Below are 24,214 nucleotides of genomic sequence, written 5' to 3' on the forward strand. Positions count from 1 at the left end.
TGCTCTTTTATAAAGTGTTCAAATACCCTTTGTTTGCTCATTTTTTTCACATGCAAGGAGAAACTTTATCATTCTTTCAACTGATGTATTGAAAACCTATGTATTCTAGTTATGAGTTCTTTTTCAGATAGATACATATATATCCCAATATATTCTCACAGTCTATGAATGTTTTCACTATTTAAAGAGATCTTTTAATGAACATTTAAAAAATGTTAATGATGTCTAATTCATCAGTTTTTACATTATATGGTTGGTTTTTTTTTCTAGTTTAAGAAAAATCTTCCTACCTGAAGTTCATGAAGCCATTTCTTTTTGTTATCTTTAATAGCTTAATAATTTTACTTTCATATATGTGGCTATGGTGTACCTGGGATTTATATATTGTATGATGTGACATAAGGGTTAAGGTTTACCTTTGTTTCCAGTTTGAAACTCTAATAGATCCAGAGCTTTCTGTTGAAAAGAATATTGTTGCTTCTTTGCATTTACTGGCATCTCTGATTTAAATTCATTAAATCTATGTGTAGGTGTCTTTCTGGACCTCCTAGTCTGCTTCATTTGCTTTTTTGTCTCTCTGCCTTCTACTTGTTCCCCCCTTGTTTGTTTCCACTGCCTTAATTACTGATTCTTTTTAGTAAGTTCTCTAAAGACCTGCTCCTAGGTTCTTAGCTTGTCCTTTTTTTGCCATTTGCATTTCCATATGAACAATATAATTGATATATTTTTTTACATTATTGTCAATTTCAATGATGAAACCTGCTCTCTAATTTGGAATTGCATTGGATCTGAAGGGTAGGTTGTAGAGAATTAACCATTTAATCTTCAGTTCATCAGAATGGCATATATGTATCTTTTTTCACTTATTTTTTTATTGTTGTTCAAGTACGCTTGTCTCCATTTCCCCCCCAGCACTTCCCCTACCCTATCCATCCCCACTTCCCTGTATGTATCTATTTAAATGGGTTGTTCAAAGTTCTCTCAGTAATTTAAAATAGTATAGGCTACATGTCATCCAGATTATTTGATAAATTTAGTAGTTATTTGATGGTTATTGATTCTATTACAAGTGATAATTTGAGTTTTTCCGTTTTTTGTTATCACATAGAAATAAAATAAAGTCTGAGCAGTTGTTTATCTAAAAATAAACTGTAATTTAAAAAAGGCTAGTTGCAGTGTAGAATTTGAAATTATATCAGTGAATATTTTGTACTTACATTAAAATCTATTGATTTATAGAAAATTAAAAAATAAGAACAAATTGTGATTTGAGACTTAAAAGTTCTAATTGGTTATTATAAGATTTACCAGTAAATGCATGGAATCTGCCCTGGCTGGTATGGCTCAGTGGATTGAGCACCAGCCTGCAAACCACAGGGTCGCCAGTTCTATTCCCAGTGCAGAGCACATACCTGGGTTGCAAACCAGGTCCCCAGCAGAGGGCTCGTGAAATGCAACCACACATTGATGTTTCTCTCCCTTTTTTCTCCTCTCTAAAAATAAACTAGAAAATACATGGAATCTGCCACAGTTTTCTTTCAAATCAGTAGAAAACTGGCATTACTGAATATAATTGATTGGAGAGTACGAGACAGCATTGCATGATTTTCTGACTCCATGATATACTTGTTCGTCACACCACTTCTGTTTCCATGGCAAATCATCCTACACAAATTAGAACATTGTCAAATACTCACTCTGGTAAAGCTGTATATTGGAGACTGTTATTACTATCACATTAGTTATATATATTTCTGAGTGAGGTTATATGAGATAAATAAATTTCAAAAAGAATTATTTGAAAGACAGATGCTCATTATTTATATATAAACATTTCAATAATAGGTTAGTTACAGAATTATTTTATATTGTGTTTACTATTACATTTTTAACCTTGAGCTATTTTCTGTTATTAAGATCTTAACAGTATGTGTATGTGTAAACACTACTTTCAAGATTTTTATGAGTCCTAAAAAGAAAATATTAAAATAAAGTTGAATCTTTGCCAACTGCGGAGGTAGATAATGTAAGCTTGAATTTCACTGGAATGTTAAATGAAAAGCAAGTTCCTGTAGCCTATTGTATTACCTGACAATAGCACTTGTAATCTTTTAGCACTAGTATTTGAGGTTTTCCCTTCAATTTCTGATTTGATTTTAAGAATAATATATATGCTTTAGACACAGGAAGTCTTATCAGTCTAATTTTTTTCTTTCTGTTTTATAATGAAAAATAATGTCTCCTCCAAAATCACAGAGATAAATATACTTCTTATCCAATAGTTTTCTTCCTCTCTTCTGGTTTCCTTCTTTTTTATAGATTTATTAGCAGCAATATTTCAGTGTTGAGGGAGCTCTTAAACGGTTTATATAAAGCAGTCCTTTGGGAAATATTTTCAACCAATGGTTAAAACCCCAATTCTGCCTGCAAGTACTGCTCTCTGTGAAACAGTTATAGAAAATAAATGATCACAAATGTGAGAGTCAGGAAGAATTTTTAACTGAACCTACTGCTTTTCACTGTACCATACACTGTTGCATAGGATCATTGTATTATGAGCTGTGTCTCTTCCAACCTACAAGCATTAATAAAAATAATGTTTACAGAGTCCATGGCTGTTTGCCTATTGAGATCATGTCAGAAGAGACAAGAGATTTTCATTTTTTTCTAATTGCAATTATTTTTAATAGAAGCATCAAGTGGTTCTAAAGGTGTAATCCCAAAGATGTTACTAAAGCTGACTATGTCTTTATTTAGCAAACCTAATATAGCAAATAATCTCTGAAGACCAAAAATTTTTCTCATGCCGGAAGCCAAAATCCACTTAAATGTGAAGAACTATCTCCATGGCTTTTGCCATATCTTTCATCATTTACTATCCTATCAAACATACTTAAACTTAATAGAAACTTCCATTGAAAATCTATGTCTGTAAAGACAATGTTATATCTTGGAAATATTTATAATTGACAAAGTTGGATATAACATAGGTTGATGACTCCTTTAAAGGCAGGCATTAAAGAAACAGGATTTTAAAGAAACAGAAATGTCCCTTTCTACTTTAAATTGCTCTTGTTTGAATATCTGCAAATTTGATGGGCAATATGGATAACATATACTTAATTTATACCTTTTCTCCTATTGGCGTGGATCCACCATCCAGCTGATTGGAAACACTTGCCAAAGAATTTGTTTTTTTGTATGAGTGTTTCATGCCATGAAATTAGATTATTTAAGATTTTCTATTCTTCCACACGATATGATGTCTTTAGAGGAAGTAGTTTCCATTCCATGTTGTTGCTACTAGCAACAGACAACTAGGTCAGTAAATATATTGGATTGTGGAAAATAATCAGCTGTCTTTGGGGAAATAAACCAAAGGCAGTTGATATTTCCATCAAAATGAAAGGTTTTGTGTTTCTGCATCTTACTAAGCTACATGTGCCCTTGAGTAAATTATTTAACCTCTCTGGATTTTAGTCTCTGTATTTATGAAATGAAGATAATTACCAATCTCATAAACTTATTTTGAAGAATAAATGAGGAAATATTTTGAAGTGTTTACCGCTCTGAACAGCATTTGCACTGCAATATATACTATAAATTTTACATGTAAATTTAACTATTATTGCCACCAACATCAAATTCAACTCATTTTAAGTATTCAGAAATTTAAATTTGCTATTATTAATGAGATTTAATTATTTGAATCTATTGTTACTTGAATTTGAAAATAATAAAAATTGTGTCAAACTGATAGTTCAATTGATATTTTTGAGTAATTAAAGCACTAAATTTCAAGAAAGTAGAGATTAATAACATATAGGGTGGGGCAAAAGTAGGTTTACAATTGTTCATATGGAAAATAATACAATTAAAAATAATAATACAAGAATAAACTGTGTTTTACATACTCACAAATATAAACCTACTTTTGCCCCACTCTGTATGTATTTTTATACATACTCAGGATGTGTATTATGTTCAATAAATAATATTTGTTGAATTAATAAACTGGCAAATGAAGTATGAGACATAAAAATAAAAACTATTAATGTATTCACAGTTAATCTTTTAAAAGTAAACTTAGATGGAAAGAGAATAATATAAATTCAGGCTTATGCCTACAATCTATTAACATTTATTTTAGATAACAATGGAGAAGTTCATCTCAATATCTGCTAAAATGCAATAAAATACAGAAAAGTAAAAGTGCCAGATGAGAGGAACTCAGGTTTAATCTTCATCTTTCGCTGTCCTCACACATTTCCACTAACCATTCAGTCCTGTCGCCTTGGGGAAGTGTTTTAGTTTTCTAAGCTTAGTCTCCTCCCTTGAAGAAGCAAAATAAAACATAGTTCCAAGGATGTCTAGGGGAACTTTCAGTCTAGCAAGGGTGTCCAACCCACAACCTGTGGGCTGCGTGAGGCCCAGGCTGGCTATGAATGTGGCCCAAGACAAAATAGTAAATTTACTTAAAACACTATATATTTTTTTGTGATTATATGTCACAATGTATTTAATGTGTGGCCCAAGGCAACCCTTCTTCTTCCACTGTGGCCTAGAGACACCAAAAGGTTGGACACCCCTGGAAGTATCTTTGATAGACATTCTGATGAGTGATATTAAGGATTAGGCATATGGCGTAGATGCCAGGAGTCTGCTAAAAGTTGAAAAGAGATGCCAAAACCAGATATGACTTGCAGGGCAATATACAGTTGACCCTTAAGCATGTGCTTACCTAGAGGCACTGACCCTGCAGTGTTCAAATCCTGATGTATCTTTTAAGCTCCCCAAAACTTAACTACACTGTCCTTTCTTCCCGATCCTTGGAGGATTGCTTCCAGTACTCCTGCAGGACCATAATCTGAGGATGCAAGTCTCTTACATAAAATGGAACAGATTAATGCATGTAGTCAGCCCTCTGCATCTGTGGACTCCCAATCAAATATTAAACAGTACAGATATTTGCTGAAAAGAATTTGAGTATGCGTGGACCTGTGCAGTTCAAACCCATATTGTTCAAGATTCAGCTCTATATGTAATTAGGTAAAAATTTGGAGTAGGTAACTTAATTGATAGTTTTTATTTAAACTATTGAGAAAAAGAAATAATTCACATGACTTCCAAAATATCAAAATATAAGAAATAACATATCTAAACTTAATTACAGTTTTATATTTAATTATCTTTAGTCTATGGGAAATATATAAGCTAAAAAAATAGATCAGCTTATTGAGTTGGGCAGTTCAATTAAATCATCTGTACCTCAATTTCTTAATTAGTAGAATGGAAATCAAAATATATATCATTTTGTTTACTACTCAGCATAGGAATGAAATAGTATAGTTCTTATCCTTTTTCATCTGGCTTATTTCATTAGATATGATACTCTCAAGATCCATCCATATTGTCACAAATGACAATGTTTCATCTTTTTTATGGTCAAGTCGTATTCCCTTGTAATAGGCATCATATCTTGTTATCTCAAAATTAATTTATAGGAAGAAAATGTCCCTAATATATTTTAAAAAGATGAAAAATACCCATATATGTCATTGAATGAGCCTCACAAAAGCTGATATAGATGATGCCAATTGGTAGCTTATAAGAACTCAAAATATGCTAGTTATTTTTCTCACTCTCTAGACTATGAATTCTTTCTTATTTTTTGTGGTGGGAGGAAGAGAACTTGGTTTCATTCACCAGTGTGATGGGGTTGCAACACGTGTCCCAGAGCAGGCACTTGATAACATTACAAATTCACAGGCTGAGCTGTCTGCATTGGTAGATTTTACCTCTGATGGATGCTACAGCCTTTGAAATATCCATGATTCTATTTTAGTCTTTGTGGAATTATGCTTGAGACTGTCAGCCAAAGCTAATGGGAATAAGGTGAAGAAATTTTATTAACTTTTAAACAGGCTCCAGGCTTTCTAGAGAGCCATTGACAATGAGTCATCCTGCTATTTCTGTATGGCCATCAAGTCTGAATTCAGAATAGAATCCTTGGTTGTGACAAGCCCCATTTATATAACATTTTATATAATTCTAAGATGATATTTCAATTCATTGTATCTCAGGAAAAAATGTTTCTGAAGAAAAGAGCAAATGAAGCTTTGAAAAATGTTAATTCTTGAAAATAACTACATGTCTTCGTCAAATAAATAGAATTTTTAACAGTATGTTGTCAAAGAAAGCTGTAACTTAGGGTTTAGCTGACTCAGATTCTGGCTTTGATTGATTTGATAGATATTTACTTTGGACAAATTTTAAAAGTTCACTTTCCTTAAGAGAATGATTTTTGAGTCAGATAATTTCCAATATTCCTCGCATTGTGAATACAGGTCATGAAAGTGATTCTCATTGCATTTTGTTGCACTTCTTGATATTCATAACAGCTTGTTTCATCCATATGAATATTCAGACTTAACAACACAAATGTATATTCTAAGTTTGTATCTTCTATTTGTTTTATTTTTACTTACCACAAGTGGAAAAAAGTTGATTTAAAGGTTCTGTTTTAGGGTTTCTAAAACTTTCAACAATCCATTAGGAAAATATTAGGTAAAAATAACATTCATTTCTGTTGTGGTTAGTCTTGCTAATACCATATAACAGTCATATAAACATAGACTGAATTTGAATTTGTAGATCTGTTTACACTAAATCAATACAAATGTCCCTTCTTTTTTGTAGAAATTGAAGGGTTCTTTTTGTATGTTTTTGTGTAACACAGTGGAGTAACAATCTCTGAAAAAAGTTGATTTTATTTCTGGGATTTAAGTTAAAATCAACACTTAAAAATTCACCAAAACATAATTATACATAAATAAAAATATTTAGAAGCTAAATTTGAAGTGCCTGGTGCTATTCATATGTACTCAGGGATGACGAGAAATCAGAACGATTCGGGAGTAGTGCTGGGTGACATGTCTCTGAATGCTAGCCACCTCTCCTGGCTCATGACCCAACTACGGGCTCAATAATTTGTTTTCCTAACTCAGCTTGGGCACTGTGCTCTCCTGTGTAAAATATTTGCAACTATAAATTGAGCTTAAGATAGTAACATTTAGATAAGTAGTATAAACTTCTCATTGCAACAAGCTGTCTTTTCTTTAAAAATGACCACACAATGGATGGTTTTATAAGGAGCATAGCATATGCTTATGCAACCAATAACTAAAAAGCAAAGTTTCCAGGCTGAGTGGAATGAAAGCTTATGAATATACAATTATTATCAAGGGAGAACAATTATCAACCTGAAATGTCTGACTAAAGGCAACCATAACTGTATTTATTAGATCTAACAAACAACGTAAATAAGAAATAGTGTTCTCTCCCACCCTTATCTGAACCCAGTTGATTACATGTTATATACACATACTGACATGTACGTAATTAATTTTTGGCTAACCACTCTTTCCTCTGCCATTTAAGAAAGCATTATGGATATAAATTTTTGTGTTGTTATCGTAAAGAAAGCCTCATGTTTCCTCCAATGAATTTTGTCTATAATTTATTGTTGTTTAATTGTGAGAGATAACATATGCATGCAATAGTGAACAAAATCTAAATAAGCAGATAAAAGCAATAGAACACAAGATATAACACAGTCATGTACCTACCATCGGTTCACAAATTGGAAATTTTCCAGTAACTGTTATGCTGTTTCTTTCTTTCCTTCTTTCTTATTTTTTGATCACATATCTATTGTTGCTAAAAGTTTTCATTATGTTGAAACTTGGACTACATTTTTTTTTACTTTGTTTTAGATTTATTTTTCTGTATACATGTATATCTCCTAACAATATCTAGCTTTCTTGTCTCTAAAGTACGTACAAATGAAATTACACTTTATATATTATATTTTTTTGCTCTGTTATATACAGTAGCACCATCTATGTTGGCATATACTGCAGTTTATTCAATTTTTCTGTCTAAACATGATGATGATGCTATCTCTTCCATATTAACTATATATTTTATTATTATTAAATACAATAATATCAATTTGAGTTCACTGGTGATGGAGCCAGATATGAATCAATGTAATTTGGCTCCAAGTACTTTACTTATTATTTTGATATACATCATCTATTAAAATATTTTATAGTATTAAATAGCATAAATTTTTGCCCATTCTTCTACTGGTAGAGACAAATTTTTCTTGTTTTACCTATAAAACTAATGTTACGTACAAATAATTCTTATATAAACATCCTGGTGCAAATGTATAAAAGTGTACATGAGGTACAAATTTATGACTGAAATTGACATATTGTAAGTTTTGTGAGAAGGTAAATTTATTAGATGACTTCAAGCATTTTCCAAAGTGGTGATAACACTTAATGTACTCACAACAGCCTGTGAATGATCCTCTTGCTTCACATTCTAGCTAAAATGGAAAGTTAAATTTGTTCCCACTCGATGAGTGCGTAGTAGACTTACATTGTGATTTTAATTTGAATTTTTACTAACTGTTCAATGCTTTCTTTCATTTGTTGGTTGTCTAATTGGATGTCCCTTTCTGTGAAGTGGCTATTTAAGGCTAATGCTTATTTATAAATGGTCTTGTTCTTATTTTCTAATTAAATGTTGGAGTCTCAGTATATTTTAATTATCAGTTATTTTGTTGGTTACATGCGCTGCAAACATTTGTTGATACTCTATTTTGTACATTATCTTTATAGATGATTAATTTGTAATGCTATTAAACATATTAATTATTTCCTTTATAATTATAAACTGTGTTTATTTTTTAAGAAAATATTTATCAGCCTGAAGTCTTGAAAATATTTTTATTACCTTCTAAAATATTCTTAACTTTGCTCTTCACATGTAAAACTATAATGCACAAGAAATTGATTTTTATGTATGTTATAAAGTAAGGGCAAAATTTACTTAATTTCTTATATGGGTATCCAACATCCTAAAGAGTTTTTATTTAAAAGCCCACTTTTATCAATGATTAAAGGTACACCTTTGTCATATATCAACTGGCCATCTGCGCATCTGTTTCTATGTGTATGTCATGATCTTTATCAGCATCTTACTCTTCTTCTAGGGTTTCTTGGCTATTCTCAGCCATTTGACTTACAAACAAATTTTCAACGCAAATATTTAGTTTTTCAAATTTATATTTTAAAATAAATATGCCACAACATAGGTATCTTTAACTGTTATTAGTAACTAAATCATGACACATAAGCCATCATGGAAAAAGCATAACTGAACATCTGTCTTAGGCCACTTGAGCTACTATAACACAAAAATCATAGACTTAGTGGCTATGATCAACAGAAATTTATTTTTGGGAAATCCAAGATCAAGGTGCCCACAGATGCAGACAACATGCTTTTTGCTATTTTCTCACATGACCGAAAGGTCAAGCGATCTCTTTGGATTCATTTTTATGAGAATACTGATCTTATTTATTAGGACTCTACTCTCATTACTTAATTAGCTCTCAAAGGCCTCACTTCTAAATACAATTACTTTGGGTATTAGGATTTCCACATAGGAATTTTGAGAGAACACAAATATAATATTTAGTCTAGAGCCACAGCAAAATCAGAGACTACCTTGTTTAGAGTTGTTATTCTTTAGACAGTCAGTTTCAGTGTTTTCCAGGGCTGCCATTTTTACTTCCCTTCCTAGTGTACCAACTTGCAAATACAATCTTATACATAAGAATGATGAATTAATATGGGACAGTGACAGGGCAGTGGCTTATGTAAAACTAATTAAATAAATTGCAGTCAAATTGCTATTGTCTAACCCCAAACTTATTGGTCACATGATATTATTCGAAGGTATTAGGAGTGACCATGAAGACCTTAAAAATCCCCCTCAACTTCATTCAACTTTACAAAGCTTCTTCCCAACTCTTGGCCTTTGCTCTCCCATTTCTTAGAACATTTACTTTAGAAAATTTGGAATTGCAAATTTTCTCTGCCCCTCTGAATTGTCAATGTCTTCCCAATCTCTAGCAAATTTTACAGCCCAGGAGTGTCTATTTTAGGGATCCAGGAGCCACCTTTTCTAATGCAATCATCAAGGAAGGTGGTGTCCATCTCTTTCTGTTTCTAAAGGATAGATAGTAGGAACCTAATTTTGGGAAGTGGCCAGTTGGCAAACACAGATGACTTAACAGTACTGCTCAATCTCCCTTGCCCTCAAAACACTTCCATTCCTTTCTAGTAGCTCACATCAGCTTTTAAAAACCCATCAGCCTTCTGTTTGTATGGAATTGTGTTCCGTCTCTCTCTCCTCTATTGTGATAGTCTTGAATAAAGTCTTTCTTGACTGTTTAACTGTCTGATCCAATTTTTCTTTGACCAGAGATATACAATTAATGAGAATCAAATTTTGTCAGAAGCAAGAAATTATAAACAATTTTGGAAATATGTATATATTTGTCAACTTAATGAAGCATATTTCTAGGGAAAGTAACTTTGAAGTGTTTGAATATAGTTAAAATTTAAGGAAATCAAATCATGAATTTTGCTGATTGCAGCTTAACATATTGTAATACAGTTTGTAAACTCTGCAGGTGACATTAGCTTAGCTCTGAAAATAAGTTCTGTCCAGCATGGGAAAGCTTTTGCTAGGATACACAGGTCTAGTCTGCAATATTTCGGAGTTTAAAATGTGCAGTTTCATCATGGTCTCAACGTGTTACTTTTATTTGTTGGGACAATGAAACTGTCTGCTTTTGACAGAGGAGAAAACCAGGAACACCTGCTTATCTAAGAATTCTAGCTCAGAATATAACTTAGGCAGGAAAAATGCATTTTTCAATTAGATTATTTTCTTATTCTTAAGCACTTTTGACAAATATAGGAGACATAGTACAGATAGCTTTGATATTTTCAAGATATGTGCATAAAAAAATTGTTCTCGTTTACCTTACGTTTTAGCATTTTTTTTTGTTTGTCTTTATAAAGTTACATTCACTGGTATGTGTGTTGGACAGTTGGCTATCAGGGCGGGGGGGATTCTAATTTGTAGTGTTTGCCAGTAACCATACTAAAAACATCCAAGCTCCTAAAGTGATATCACTGAATAAGGAGTTTGGAGAGATATACAAAACCATACTAACTAGGGGAAGAAGGTACTTATCACTCAAGATACTTGGTGTAAATATCCAAGATTACTAGAATGGCCATGACATAAAGAGCACCTCCTAGAGTTGTACTGTGCGCATCGGACACTGTGGTCCTTAACCACATCTAAATGAAATTAATTCTAGGGAAAATTTCACTGCACCTGCTCAAAAGCACCTTACTACACGTTCTAACCAAATGGAAGCAGTAAAACAAGATGCTAACAGATAACACAAAAAATAACAGAGTAGGAAGCTCTAAAGTTTTGTTCCTCCATTTAGCTGGGAAGAGCAATTGGAATCAACTACTGCAGGACTCTGGGACCTGACTGGATTCTTGTAACAATCAGAGGGTGCTTGATAAAGAGAAGACCATTGTTTTTGGGTAAGAGAGTGGTGTGCATGAGCCCATGCCACATATCATAACCCTATCCTTAGTCTGCTGCGCCAATAGAAGTTCATGTGGCTGCAGCAGGGGCCAGTGGCAGGGAGGGCAATAAGGACCTTGTTCTCCAAGAACTGGGTGTTGTGCATTTTGGCTGGTCTGACAGTTTTCGGAGGGAGCAGTGTAAACGTTTGCATTGGTTTTAGCCATCTTGGGGTTTTGCCAAGAATATGAAAGCCTTCATATGGAATACATTGAAATATTGGTAATAGAAATTTTTACAGCCCTAATTAAATGAAAAGATATCTTTATAGATTAAAAGACTTAATAAAGTTAAAATTTCAATACTATCAAAAACAATGTACAAGTACAATGGCGTCCCTAAAAATTTCAGTGATGTTACATGCAAAAATAGAAAAATCTATCCTAAATTTCATATGGAATTTCAAGGGATACCAGATGGCCAAAACATACTCGAAAAAGAAGAACCAAGTTAGAAGACTTACACATCCTAATTTCAACTCTTAAACAAGGTTACAGGAACTACAACAGTGAATTACTAGCTTAAGGATAAATATAGAGGCCAATGAATAGAATTGAGAGACAATTAGATAAATCCTCATGTATATTATGAATTGCTTTTTGACAATGTTTGCCTAGACAATTCTGTTTGTATTGTCAACAAATGGTGCTGCATCAGCTATATATCCTTGCACAAAAATTGAATTTGAACCCCTACTTCATAGAATAAATCAAAGAAACCAAAATTGCTTCCAAATATGAAAACTAAGACTACTAAAAGAAATCATAGGAATACATCTTCATGACCTTGATTTAGGCAGAGCCTTCTTAGATATGACACTGAGTGCAAACAACAAAATTAAAAAGTAAATTAGGTTTCATCAAGATTAAAAATTTTGTGCATTAAAGGACAGTATGAAAATAGAGAAAAGACAACCCTCAGAATGGTAAATACATTTTCAAATTACATATCAGATTAAGGATTAATATCTATGAAATATAGAGAACTCTTTAAACTCAACAACTGCCACAAAACCAACATAATTTGAAAGTGGTATAAGCATCCTCCCAAAATGACATATACCAATGACCAATAAGTACCTGAAAAGATGCTCAACATTAAGAAGGGAAATGCAAATCAAAATCATAATAGTAGATCACTTCACATCTATTAAGATGGCTATTATAAAACAAAAACTGCAAAATACCAAGTGTTGAGGATATGGAGAAATGGAACCCCCTTGCGTGCACTGATGGTGAGAATATGTGTGTAAAATGGTGAAGCCACTACAGAAAACTGTTTGTTAATTACTCAAAAATCAAACGTAGAATTACATTATACATTTCCTCTCCTATGTAATTATATACCCTCTCCAAAAAATTGAAAATAGTGATTCAAACATCCACATGTATACCAATGTTCATAGCAGCATTTTTCACAATCAAAAGGTGAATATAGCCCAAATGTCCATCAATACATAGATTTTTTAAAAAATGTGGTACATATGAACAATGGAATGTTATTCAGCTATCAGAAGGAACTTTTCAACATGGATGAACCCTGATAACATGGTCAGTTTAATAAACCAGACAGTGAGGGACAAATACTGTATAATTCTACCTGCATTGGGTATTTGAAATAAGCAAACTCATGGAGAGAGTAAGTGGAATGGGGATCATCATGGGTGACAGTGGAGGTAAAAAGGCACATAACTGCTTAATGAATATAGAATGTCTGTTTGGGATGATGAAAAAATTCTGAAAATACACAGTAGTAATGGTTACACAATATTGTAAGTATACTTAATGCCATAGAATTGTCTACCTAAAAATGGTTACCGGTGAATAGTGTTTCTCCATCCTTGAACACTCCATACCACAATCAAGTAATCACTCATTATTTTCTACATTTTTTAGAGTTTCTTCCCACTTTTATTTAAAAACAATAATTTAAATGTTCTCATATTTTAACATTAGAGGAATAAAAGTGGTGTTATTTTCAGCAGCAAAAATATACAACAAGCTACATTAATTAAGTTGTGAACATAATGGATCAGTCTGGGTCGAATCAAGGCTTGGGTATCACACAGTGAGTTAAACAAGGGACGCTTACGATGGGGAAGTTATATTTGTACCTTAGAACTGAAGAAGAATACCTATGGGAGGACCAACCTGAAATGGAACTCAGGTCTTTTATCTGGATCCAATAAAACACTAAGTATCCAGATTCCATTAGAAAAAATGTAGTTCTATCCACTGTATATCAGAAATACTCATTGATTTGCCTGGGACAGAACTCGTCTGAAGTCACTGGGCAAACAGCAAGCACCCTCCAGAAAGCAGAAGGGGTGCAGCTGAGCAGCTGCGGATGATGCAGACAGCTAGAAGGGTGGTGGTTTGGAAGGAACTACCGTGCCAGTGTGGGTAGGAGACATTGTGGATGTGAGCTTCTCTGTCAAGAGGACCAGATGAAGGTGATCACTAGGCCGCGTAGGGTTGCAATGTAACTAAGAGACCATGTTGTTGGCCACGAGGCCAAGGCAGCACTCCTGAACTCGATGCCCTTACCCCACACCACTGACTCTTCAAGCAGCACCTGGAAACCTAAGGAGAGAGCTTTCTTTTGTAATGTCCCTCCAGTGCCCTCTACTGAGAAAATTTAATATTGTGTTCACTGTAAAGGTAAGATGCCTAAAATAATTCTATACCTGAGGGGAACTATACATAGGAATGAATTTGGAACAGAGTAGCTATACATTGATAATTACAGGTGATATGACAAATTCTTCTAGAATCACCCAAAGTCACCTTAAATACTAGGAATGGGTAGAATGATTTTACAAATAGAAAAACAGATGATTCTTTTTGGCAACAGACTTAAATGAGTGCTAAGTGTTGGGACTGGGTTAATTGTGTTGACACAATGATGCCAAGGAATGAACACACGTCCCAATAGATGTTAGGCTCTCTCTTGCCAAGGTTTTGTTACAGTTCTGTCCTCCTTTCAAAAGAAAGAATAGGAAACCCACTCGAAAAGTAGACCAGGATCTATCTCTGACATTTCTTTTTGCTGTGTTGACATGTTGGGACAGTCGAATATTTTCTCCCACTGACTTCAGCCATACTCTGAAGTTTACATGAGTAATGAAATTCATGGGATGAACTTTCTTCATTCGCAACTTACATGTAATTTTACAAACGTTATGAAACTTGTTTCATAAGGTTTAGAATAGTTCAAATTACAAGGAATTGTGCTTATTCATATTAATAGTAACCTTGAGTATTATATCGTACAAAAGCACCAGTTAACACTTTTTTATACCATTGTAGATCAGGTTCTTCTTTATGGTCCCATGAGAAATAGGAGCTAGTCTTTGTGATTTTTAACTGTCTCAGACATTATAAGGAAAATCGTATATATCAATAGCTTTCTCTGTGTACCTGACATGGAGCTAGAGGCAACAATTAACGAAACAGGTAAGGCTATTATGAGAGATTGGGAGATAATGTGAACTAGCTGCCTAATTTTAAATAGATAAAAAATGATACAAACAGCTTGCTCACTTAAAGCTTTATTGAAATATAATTTACATACCAGAAGCATATGATTCAAGATATTGAGTAAATTTATAAAGCCATGTAACTGAAACCATCATCTACTTTTAGAAAATTTCTGTCACCTCAACACTCTGTGTTTATTTTCAGTTGGTCTTCACTCCAACCCTCAGCTCCAGGAAACTACTGATCTCCTTTCACCTCTGCAGGTTTGCCTTTCCAGGAAGTTCCATGTAACCATAATAAGTCTTTTGTTCATGGTTTATTTCATTCAGGTTTATCCATGATAGATCATTTATCTATAGTTCATCCTTTTTTTATTGTTGATTAGTATGTATTTGCATAGATATGCAATATTTTGTTTAACCATTTACAGTTGAGAGCTGTTGAATTATTTCCTGTTTTTTGCTATTATGAGATATCATGCTGTGCACATTCACATGCAAGTCTTTATATTCATAGCTCTGGGATATAAATCTAGGAGTGTAATTGCAGGCTCATATGGTAAGTTTATATATAATCTTTTAAGACACTGTCAAACAGTTTTCAAAATGGCTAAAACTTTTACATTTTCACCATCAATATTTGAGAATTCTAATTTCTCCACAAACTCCCCAAACTTGTTATTGTCAATGTTTATAAATATGTATCTAGTTTTTGTTCAGTGATATATCAGTGTGTGAGGGCATGGTTTTGGGGAAAGTTAATAATGGCTTTATTGAGATATAATTTATATACTATAAAATTTATAATTTTAAATGTATTTTAATATATCAACAGAGTGTGCAACTATAACCACTTGCAAATTTTGGAACATTTTGACTACCCTCCAAAGACCCCTGAACCCATTATTTTTTAAAAGGCTTTATTTATTTACTTTTAGAGAGTGGAGGAGGGAGAAAGAAAGTGAGAAACATCAGTGTGTGAGAAAGACATTGATTGGTTGCTTCTTGAACGCCCCCAACCAGGGATGTGGTCCACAACACAGGCCTGTGCCCTGACTGGGAATCAAACCTCTGACCTTTGGGTTCACAGGCTGGCCTTCAATCCACTGAGCCACACCAGCCAGGGCCCTGTACCCATTATTAACTCTCTTCTCTCTTTCCACCTACACACAATTGGAAACTACTAAACGATTGGAAACTACTAAACTACTTTCTATTTCTATAGATTTCCTATTCTGAACATTCAATATAAATGGAATCATATAACCTGTGGGTTTATGTAACTGACCTCTAACACTTAGCAAAATGTTTTCTAGATTTATACATGTTATAACATCTACTTCATATTATTGCTGAATAACATTCTATTGTATGGATATTTCACATTTTGTTTATCCAATGTCAGATGATGAACATTTGGTTTGTTTCTGGCTTTGGTTATTATAACCAATGCTGCTATGAACATTGACATACAAGGTGTCATGTGGATGTATATTTTGATTTCTCTTAGGTATGTACCTCGGAGTAAAATTTCTGGGTCATATGGTAACTATGGTTAATATTTTGAGAAACTCCCAAACTGTTATCCAAAGTGGATACACAATTATATAATCCTATCAACAATTTAAGAGACTTTAAATTTTCTCTGCATTCTGATCAGCACTTGGTATTGTTTTCTTGATTTTAGCAATTCTAGTCAGTATAAAGTGGTGCTCTACTGAGGTTTTCATTTGCATTTCCCTGATGGTTAACAATAAACCTTTTCACATGTACTCATTGGACATATATATTATCTTTGAAAACCTGTCTTTTCAAATTTTTCTTTTATTTCTAATTAGGTTGTCTTTTTATTAAAATTGTAAGTTCATTATATTTTATATATAGTTCCTTATCAGATATGTGATTTATGGAAGTTTTTCCTTATTTTGTGTGTTGTCTCTCGTTTTCTTGAAAGTATCTTTTGAAGGACAAAATCTTTTAATTTTGATAATATCCAAAATTTATTTTTGTTGTTGTTTTTCACATTGTATCTAAGAAAACCTTGACCAACTCAGGGTCATAAATATTTACTCCTATAATTTCTTCTAATAGTTTTATCATTTTACTGCATGTGTGTGTGTGTGTGTGTGTGTGTGTATTCTTTTACCTATTAGTTATTTAGGATTGCATTAACTTCAACATAATTGAAAATTTCCCCATTTTTTATAAATATTTCTAATTTTATTCCATTGTCAGAAAATATACACTGTATTATTTCAATCTTCTTAAATTTATTGGGGCTTGTTTTATTGCTTACATATTGTATACTTGAACAAATACCTATTTTGTCTTTTATAAGATTATTATGCTAAAATTTATTTTGTTTCATATTAAAATAACCACTTCATCTCTTCATTGGGTTCTGCTGACATGGTACCTATTTTTCTTTCCTTTTAATTTGAACCATTTTGTTTCTTTGAATTTAAATTTCATCTCTTGTGGAGCATAGAGTTGGATCACTTTTCAAAAAATCTTTTCTGTTCATGTCTGCATTTTTACAGAAGTGTTTTATTCATTTACAATAATGTGACAAGTGATAATGTAGGATTTGTAACTACCATTTTAGTCTTTATTTTCTACATGTCTTCCATCATTTTTTGTAGCAATATCTTTTTTAAAAGATTTTATTTATTTATTTTTATAGAAGGAAGGGAGGCAGAAAGAGAGGGAGAGAAACATCAGTGTGTGGTTGAATTTTCATGCCCACTGCTGGGAAACTGGCCTGTAACCCAAGTACATGCCCTGACTGGGAATCAAATCTACGACTCTTTGGTTCGCAGGCAGGTGCTCAATCCACTGAGCCACACCAGCTGGGGCTTTTGTAGCAATATTCTTCCATTATGGCATTTTTAGTGTTTATGGCAAATAAATATCTTGTAGTGTATTATCATACTTCTCTTTTTTGTCTGTAATTATTTTGTTATTTTAATGGTTTTCTTGTGCATTGCAATTAATATGTTAACTTAGAATATATAGTTTGATATAGCAACTTAGCGGCAATAATATAAAAAGAGGTTCCTACAACACAATTGTTATCCTCCCTCTTTTTTTTGTTACCGTTTTCATACAAATTACATCTTTATAAATTATAATCTTATCAACACATTTTTATAATTGTTACTCTTTGCAGTTGGCTTTTAAGTTAAATTGGAGAAGAAATAAATTGCAAACAAACATACATTTATACTTTTTTTGCATTTATTTATATAGTAACCTTTATGGGTACTCTTAATTTCATCATGTGGATTTACATTTCGGACTAGTTTCTCATTTCAACTTAGACAATGCCTGTAGAGTTTCTTGTAGCATAATTCCAGTGAGAGACTATCTCATTATTGATTTTTTTGGTAAATTTGATTTTTTTTTGGTAAAATTTAGTATTTTTTTCTTTGTGGTTGATTTCCAAGCTCTGAAATATCTCTTTTTTTTATAGTTTTGTCCAGTATTTTAGGCATTTTTAGGAGATATGTAAATCTATGTATTCCACAGTAGCCAACATACACTGACCTTAATAAGATTTATAAATTCCAGCAGCAAAAATAAAATCAATGCAAATTATACATTACATCTCTGGCTCATAACTTTGTTTCTAAAGTGCTTTATTGTTGTTGAGGTTTAGGTGACAAATAATCCAAAGAAATCAAGCTATGGTAAACTAATGTAGCTTAATTAAAGGTAATATAATACGCATTTTGTATAGGGTTGGCCCAAAACTCTGTTTATTTTTTTCATAAAATAAAATATACATTTTTAATTTACACCAATAACTTAATTGATTTGGATATTTTGAGTATGTCAGCTATCTCCAGCATGGTACAACACTGATTATTCTTAATGAATGTCTTGCTTTGATCACTTTCAACTTTACTGGTCTATCTGACCTTGGAGCACTGTCCAGCAATAAATCTCCATCACAAAACTCCACAAACCACTTTTGAGACATTTGATCAGTCATAGTACCTTCTCTATACACTGTACAAATCTTTTTTAGCATTTCAGTTGCATTTTTACCTTTATTTAAATAATAAAGCATAATATGTCACAAATGGTGGTTATTTTCTTCCATCTTCAATATTAAAATGGCTACACAAAAATTCACCAATTTTGATGTTTGTTTTTAAATGTATGCTGATATGGCAACTGTCATAATACAATCTAACAAAATTGTTTTGAATGTAGTCAAAGACAGCTAAGCACTTCTAGAGCCATCTTAATGGAAAAAAACTAAATGAACTTTTTCGCCAACCCAATAGAATATTAGCCTCCATTATTATGAGGAATAGGTAATTTGTATTTGGGAAAAAATCTTTTAAAATTTCTATATAAATGAGAGTTACACTTTAATGTATTAAAAAGAAAAGAATATAATATGCATAATTTGGACATTTTTCATGTATAATATTCATTGAGTGAGATGCAAATTCTCATACAAATTAGTTATGTCAATTATGTGATATGTAAAGATGTTTTATTTTGATCGTATCTTGCATTTATCTTAAGCATCACCTTCTGAATAAATTCCTCATGAACCCAGGCTGTGTTAGATGCCATTCTTCTTTGTTCCTATTGTTCCCTGAATTTATTTTACCTTTATTACAATGCAGAGTTTACAGCATTTGATTCCAGGATGTAAGTTTTTGAAATATAAAACTATTACTTTATGAAAGTGATTTTCTAGAGTTTGGCAAAGAACTTTTCACATATTAAGTCCTCAGTGAAATTGAGGTGACTTAAAGAATTGCCTAGCTCAGCTTTTTCTGGATTGTGCTTTATTGAATGCCAGAGTGACAAAATACTCCAAAGAGAAAAAGAAAAGGGCTACTTGGTATAATATGTTTCAGATAGTCACAATATACATAAATGTATATAAAGTGCTTAGAAATCTTGGAGTAAAAACCTCATCCAATTTTTTACACAATGTTTCACAAAGATTCTATTTTATTCTTAAACACCCAGTGTATTATGAATAACTTCATTTGATATGAAATGATAAGGTAAAAAATTATTGGTGTCAGCCTTTGTGAGGATTTTCTAAGGTTCTATTTATTTTTAAAATTTGAACAAATCTGTGTTTTTCTGAGACTCTGTGTTCTCATCTGTAAAATAAAGTTGTTAATAACTCTTTTAAGTCCTTTAGTGAATTAAATAAAGCAATGCTATAGATATGTTTAGGAACATCAATTTCTTATAACGCACTTAGGGTTTTACACCCTTTCTATATTAACACAATAAGAGACAACTTAGAGATATTATATTCCAACAAATATAACCTCTTTAAAATCTAAATGTTTCTTTCAGGAGTTCCTTGAGGGGAGGGTCTATAGAGAGTCATAAATTTGCATTATTAAAATAATTTGCTACAATGTATTATTTATAAAATTGTATAACACAAATATTCCAGTAAATATTATCTAAAGAAATTCACAAGTAGACAGATATTTCTTACACTTATATTCAAAATAATTTGTAGAGACTGTCTTCCTATAGATGACTTGCCTAATAAATAGACATCTTGTTTTACTGTTGACTGCTAAAGGAATCCCATGTCTATAAATTCTGAACCTAATCATTCACTTTCTCTGTGTTGTTAAATTCAAAATAATCAAACAACATGTATCCTTATTGGCAATATGTGGATAGCTATTTAAAATTATTTGGTAGTTAATTTTATCAAGTTTGGCAAATTTCCTAGCAATTTTCATAAGTCATCGCTTTTTCTGGGTGATTTATTAGCATACTAAATGTGAATGAAATGATTTGAAGTAAAGATTCAATCAGTATGTTGCAATGTTTTGTAAGATAAGACTTTGTATTATCCTTCTGAGAAGAGCACATCTTACAACATCAACCCATGACAGAGGTGAAATTGCCTTTCATTGATGTGTGAGATCTTCCAGCTTGCCAGAGGGGCAGGCTGCCAACCTTCTATCACAAGGTTTGAAATTACATTGGAAATCACAATGTCTTTTTTCTTGATAGAAACAGCAGGGAGCAATGGTTGGTTCAGACACAGATAGAGACCCCCAACCTATAATGCCTTAGATTGATTTTCAAAAGAAAGTACATTCTTTTTAAAAAAGTAATAATTGCCTACTGTACTCTATGTCCAGTATCTTTGCTTTTGCCTTACATTCCTACTTTATATGTATTCTCTCTTTCTTTATCTGGGAATTAATTTATTTTAGTTATGTTGGGATATAAATTATGAAAGCACTGCTAGTTAAGGAGCACAGTTCTCTCCCCACCCCCAACACCTTGATGGCTGCTTGTCATTTACATTAGCAAAGAAATGTTGCTAAGAATACTATGTTCTCCAACAATATGACCCAAATTAAGAGCCTTTTTCTTGTCCTCTGAAGGAAAACACATTATATTCTGTGATATCTAAAAACAAAATTATCTCACTTTCCAGAAAGACTTATAACAAGTTCAACTCATTACGTCTCTTTTTTAAGAAGAAATGTATAAAAGCCTGTATGGATTTCAAATTAATTAACAGCTAGCTGAAAGAATGGAAAAAATGAGTAAAGTACTTATTAAAAAAAACAAAGCAGGCTTTATCTACTAGATATGTCAAACACAGGTTAGTGATATTCTAGTATGGACTGAAATAAAATATATTAATACCGAGTTTCTCTTAAAAGAATGGAAAGGCATACAATAGCATATAGAAGAGAGGATAACATGTTTAAAAGTCTATAAAAAGTTGTCAGTGAAATGCTGCAACTTCTGCTTCGTAAACACACATAGAACTTCTGAGAACTTTTGGATGAAGCACTCAGAAATGGGTTATTTTAACGTGCTCTGTGATTTTCTTGCATCGTAAGCCATGTTGACACACAATGGAAAACAAGAAAAAGGTATAGTCTATTAATGCAAAATATACAAGATAAAACCAAATCATAAAAAATTTAGACATTTTGTATTTACATTTTTCAAACGATACAAAGACAAACAAATGTACATTAAGCTGTGGCTCAATTTTTCATTTAGGTAGCATATGTATAGCTAAAAAACACTGCAAACAATTTATTCTTGTTCTGTATCAATTTTTATGAAGAAAAAAGATGATATTTTTTCAATTTTTTGGATAATGTTGAAATTAGGAAAGATGAATTTTGAGAAATGACATTCTGAATAATCACAGGAAAAACCCATTTTTTATTTCTATTTCTAAGAACTACTTTTAGAAGGGTAGAACGGCCTGTATTACATCTCTTTTCAAAACCAGATGCCCGAGTGATTTTCCACTAAGCATCTTAGTGTAACTACAGCTGAAATGACATAATAAGCATAAATGTCATGCTCTTTTTTGAATACAATAAATACATGAATTCTGTATATTTGGTGCTTGACATTATAAAAATGGAGTTTTTCTACTCCTGAGGAACCTTGATATTATGATTATAACTTATACATAAAAAGGTTAAACGCTTACTAAAGGATTTGTTGGAAGTTTTTTGATGGCATTTATATTTTATATCTAAGTCCAGCCCTGGCTGGTGTGGCTCATTGAACTGAGTGCTGGCCTGTGAACCAAAAGGTCACTGTTTCTATTCCTAGTCAGGACACAGGCTTGGGTTTTGGGACAGGCCCTCAGTTGGGGGCATGTAAGAGACAACCTATCGATGTTTCTCTCACACATCAGTGTTTCTCTATCTCTCCTTATCTTTCCCTCTCCCTCTCACTAAAAATAAATAAATAAAATCTTTAAAAAATCTAATTCCAATAAAAACTTAGTAAAATTTTATTTAATTTTATTCTCTTTTTTTAAACTTTGTGGAATCTATCTTGACTAGTTATTAGTACCCATTTTCAATTCTGCTTGAATGTTATTTTGACTTATTGGTAAAAGGTCAGAAAAAATAATCATAAAAGAGATTATTTTATCATAACCTTTTTTTGAGATTAAAGCTAACTTGTATAGCAAAATAGATTTGTCTAGACAAGATATATTTCAAGGAAGTATTTCTCCTGATATGAATTAATTTTATAGATATCAGTAACAATCACAATAAATGGTAGATTATGAAGAGATAACTTAAAGCTCAAACTAGTTTTAGAAATACTGAAAATTAATTATATTTTTCAAGCTAACATTTTTATCAAACATTGAATTTTTTAATAATTTCTGTAACATGAAGTATTGCTATTACTATGAAAACAATGATGGAAGATAAAAGAAGCATAGTTCACTAAATATAATTCTAAGGATGTTACAATTTACTGCAAAATAAAAAGTTTCTAGAATAAAGGAATATATTTAAAAGAGATTAAGAGACATATATGGTAAAATGGAAAGAAAGAAAAAAGTTTCAGACATATAATAAAGAAAAAAATCATTAAGTTAGAAGTTGGCAATGTTTATGGTGATAAAAATGATAACTTTTCCAAGTTTAGGAAATAAAGAAAATCTTCAGTTTGCAGAGGATTATGAATCTTGGAAAATTTTTGGTGTATTAAACTTTCTTCAGTGAAGGAAACAAATACCTTGTGAACAAAATTTTCATGGCTTCTGTAATGATGGAAGTTAACAAAGTTACTTATTTTCCGAGTATAATAACCTTTTCTCTATTTAACAATGTACTCTATTTCTACCTAAGACTTGATTTTTTTGAGGTGATGCATGGCTCTTTGACTTTTATTTCTCTCAAAGACCACAGCTATTTCCTTCTTTTTTACTTTCTGGCTATCTTGAGGGAAAAATGTCCAGCCTTTCCTCAGGATCAGATTTATAAGCATTCATTGCTGTAAAAATTCATTTTTTACCAGCCCTTTATAAGAAACTGGCATATTGATATGTGTATCAAACCATACGTGATGGCCTGATAACAAGATTGAAGATAATAACTGAGCTCTCCACAGGCACTGGGCTCCCATTTGAAAAAAATGTTTAATATATAGTGAAGCATATTAGGTTAACCATGTTAAACAGAAGGAGTTGAATCAAGCTCATGTTTTTCTCTTCCTTCAAAAAATGAGATGAATATCTATTCCTTTTTCTTTTTTACATAATTTTATTGAACATAGTTTTACTCTTTAATTACCTGACATCCTAATAATATAAAACCAGGATCCAATAAAAACATTTATATATGACCATTTTAAAAATCCCTAAAGTTTTAACTAATTTAATATGCATAGTTTTTAAAACATTTCATT

This window comes from Pteronotus mesoamericanus, unplaced genomic scaffold, assembly GCF_021234165.1.
Source record: "Pteronotus mesoamericanus isolate MK-2021 breed Mesoamerican mustached bat unplaced genomic scaffold, CSHL_Meso_final contig_68, whole genome shotgun sequence".
In the NCBI taxonomy this organism is placed as follows: domain Eukaryota; kingdom Metazoa; phylum Chordata; class Mammalia; order Chiroptera; family Mormoopidae; genus Pteronotus; species Pteronotus mesoamericanus.